Consider the following 4,104-nt stretch of genomic DNA (forward strand, 5'->3'; position numbering starts at 1 on the left):
GAATGTTTCTGTTCAATTATTATTTTATAGATGAATGTTTCTGTTCAGTCCCTGAGATGATTCTGTTGTGACTTGGAGCTATTTAAATAAACTGAACTGAACTGAACTGGTTCTGATGGGCCTGGTTTGTTAGGAGATGAGGGTGGGATTAAGAACCTGTCCAGGATAAACTGCTGCAGCCGAAACATTCAGTCCAGTTGGACCCGTTCTGCTGGAATAAGGTCCAAACAGTCTGACGGTTGACTCTATACGATGGTGAAGACTCTCAGTCATCCAGGACATGGTAAATCCAAAAACAGTTAAAAACAAAACAACTGGACTTTGTTTTATTTTTAATTTCTTTGGATTCTTACGTGAGGAACATTTTCCGGCCGTGCAGGAACCGAGCGGCCCACTCACAGGAGCAGGGTTCTTCCTCCGGCTCCGGCAGGAAACGCCTCAGTTTTTCCTCTCTCTGCCTCAGGGAGCTTTCTTTAAAACCCACGTGTTGGAGTCGGTACCACACCCACGGCCCGGCCCGGTCCATGGTTCTCTGGAAGCATTAAGAAACATTTCAGTGTTTTGTTTTCTCAACTAAAGACACAGAACTCATTCAAGCTTTATTTCTACAGGTTAGTCCCACTGAGCCTCGAGGACTCTTTTACAAGACAGACCTGATTTAACAAGGAAAGATGAAACAGTGAACAATCATAAAAAGGCATACAGATTTTTTTTTAACAAATTAAAATAAGATGAAAAATAGAAACAAGAACAGCTGGATTATAAGGCGGTGTAGAAACTAAAAACAGGAACATCTCAGTTTTCATATCCCGTTTAAAATCTCACTACTGTTCAGCAGCTTTCAACACCAGAGGATCTGTGTTTGAACCTGCACGCTCCCACTGGTTTGTTGTCTTATTTATTATCTGCATCGTTTTATGTCTTTATTCTGATTGACCTCATTTTGTATTTTGCTTTGTGTGTTACCTGTTGTTCTGTCTGTACAGCCCTTTGGTTGGCCTTGTTGCTGTTTTAAGTGCTTTTTAAATAAAGTGGTATGGTAAAAACAGGAACACGTCTGCATTGGTTGTTCTCAGGAACTGAACAGATGTTTGAAGCCACTTAGAGAGGTCAAAGGTCGAGAGCGTCAGATCTTTTACAAGATATTCCAGGAAATAGGAGCGGAGTAGGAGAAGGTCCTTTTGTCTAGTTCAGTCCTCACTGAGGGAACACTGCAGGTAATGATGTCCTGAGAGCGCACGCTGTAGCTGCACTCACGCAGAGACATGTAGGAGGAGATGTATGAAGGCAGCAGACCAAGAAGTGATTTAAAGATGAAAATGTACCAGTGAGAGAGTCTGTGTGAAGTTAATGGTGACCAGTTAACCAGTGAATACTGGGTGCAGTGGTGGATACAGTAGTTACAGCCAGTTATGAATCTTAGTGCACCATGATAGACAGCATCCAACATCTGCAGCATCCAACATCTGCAGCATCCAACATCTGCAGGGTTCTTGTAGGAGCGTTCATGTAAATGATGTCACCGTGATCAATGGAGGGAAGGAAAGTCACAGATACAAGGTGTTTCCTAACATTCAGAGTTAGACAGGATCTGTTTCTGAAAAAGAAACCCAGTTTAACTTCCAGTTTCTTTACCAAGTTTTCCACGTGGAGCTTAAAAGAGAGATGTGAGTCGACCAAGATACACAAATATTTATAGGAATCAACAAACTCAATGGGGACACCATTTGAGGATAAAATGAGAGGAAGAACTGCTGGGACCAACTTCCTGTTTGAAAACAACATCCTTTAGTCTTGTTGGTGTTTAGGACAAGTTTGAGGCGGAACAAATCTGTCTGGATGATGTCAGAGGTGGATTGTAGAAACTGGAAAACCTCAACAACTGTTTCAGCTGAGAAATGTCTCATTGTGTCTCGTTGTGTCTCGTTGTGTCTCGTTGTGTCTCATTGTGTCTCGTTGTGTCTCGTTGTGTCTCGTTGTGTCTTCCGTCATCAGGTGAGTCTCAGCTCAGTGTCAGAAATCAGCAGGTCCATCCTGAGCACGAGTTAAACCCTGAACAGAACCAGCCCAGACGTGTGGGTCGGGTCACAGGTGACACCAGAACCGGTCCAGACGTGTGGGTCGGGTCACAGGTGACACCAGCTGTTTGTAACTTTGATTTATTTGTTTAGCTGCTTCTGTAAAAACGGAACGTTGTTGTTTCGACTCAAAGAACAAGAAGCTGCGGTTTGTTCTGCATTCCTGCAGGTCCCCCCCCCCCCGCTGGCTCTCAGCCACTCCTCTGCAATAGCACCAACCAGAACCAGGAAGCCCGACCGGCCTGCTTCAGGCAGAACTTTGCTGATGAAACTTTCTGTTGTTCCACTGAACGAAGGCTCAGATTATAAATCACGTTAAAGGAGATTATCTCAGGTCAGATTGAATCTCATCTAGAAGCGATAAAGAACAAAGAAATTTAAATAATTTACTTTAAAGCGAAGATATGATCAGAAACCACACGGAGCGCTGCAGATTATGATAATGTTTCTGTTCAGTGTCCTGAGATGATTTCGGCTGTGACTTGGAGCTATAGAAATAATCTGGATTAGATTATAGTTCTGCAGGAAAACAAGTCAAGATATACACAAAGTTTGTTTTCTCAGTCATCCAGGTATATAACAACAAAAAAGGTTGAATCATGTCATCTGGACTTCGTTTTTTTGTTAAAAAGAAACGTTTCGCCCCTCATCCAAGAGGCTTCGTCAGTCTGAGGCCTAGCCATCTGGTATTACCCAGAAGCCACCCTGACTCTTGTGTTTCAAGCCTGCCTCAGATACCCCTGAAGTCTGGCCTTTTCACTAATGGTTTCAAAAACACAAAGTTTGTTTTCTCAGTTTGTGAAAAGGCCAGACTTCAGGGGTATCTGAGGCAGGCTTGAAACACAAGAGTCAGGGTGGCTTCTGGGTAATACCAGATGGCTAGGCCTCAGACTGACGAAGCCTCTTGGATGAGGGGCGAAACGTTTCTTTTTAACAAAAAAAACGAAGTCCAGATGACATGATTCAACCTTTTTTGAAGTCAAGATATAATCTTACAACTCATCAAGCGCTGAAGGAATGTTTAAAACTTTAGTTTTCTCGCAGAACGTTCACGTGGAATCAGTGAAATCAGAGTCAAATCTTTGTGAATTTGCTTTAAATCACAGATCAAAGAAGTTATTTTGTTAAAGACGTTCACGTCACATTTAATATCTTGTTTTTAGTTTTCTACACCGCCCTACAACCCAGCTGTTTTTCTGTTACGTCTTCTTTTAAATACCATTTTATTTTCACTTGTTAAAAACAATCTACGTTTGTACGCATCCTTTGATTGTCTCGTGTTGTCGTCACTCTTTGTTAATCCAGGTCTCTCTTGTAAATGAGTCCCGGAGGTTCAGTGGGATTAACCTGTAAAAATAAAGGTTGAATGAATTAAAAAATAAAACTTGCACATAATATTAAAAGTGCTTATTTTCGGCTGCAGAATGAAGACAAAATAAACTTTTTATAAAACTGAAACATAAAAACCCACGTGTGGGACCACCAGAACCTCCTGCTGTTCAGGCAGTTCTAACATCTGACTTGTAGTTTTACACAGTGACAGTTTGTCTGAGGCTTACTTTTCAGGCTGCATGCTTTTGTCTGCCTCTCATTGACTTCAGGGAGTGACAGACCTGGGTGTGTGGTTACCGTGGCGACAGAATCCAGACTTTGTTTCTCGGGAGCCAAGGGCCTTCAGATGAGTGTGGCAGGAAGCCTCTACCTGCGGCTGGGTCGGTGTTAGCGTGTTGTGTTGGCGTGTTGTGTTAATTATTGTGTTAGTGTGTTGTGTTGGCGTGTTGTGTTAATTATTGTGTTAGTGTGTTGTGTTGGCGTGTTCTGTTAGCATGTTGTGCTAATTATTGTGTTAGCGTGTTGTGTTAATGTATTGTGTTAGTGTGTTGTGTTAATTATTGTGTTAGTGTGTTGTGTTAATTATTGTGTTAGCGTGTTGTGGTAGCATGTTGTGTTGGCGTGTTGTGTTAATTATTGTGTTAGTGTGTTGTGTTAATTATTGTGTTAGCGTGATGTGTTGGCGTGTTGCGTT

This window comes from Nematolebias whitei, chromosome 19 (assembly GCF_014905685.2).
Source record: "Nematolebias whitei isolate Nwh7 chromosome 19, NemWhi1, whole genome shotgun sequence".
In the NCBI taxonomy this organism is placed as follows: Eukaryota; Metazoa; Chordata; class Actinopteri; order Cyprinodontiformes; family Rivulidae; genus Nematolebias; species Nematolebias whitei.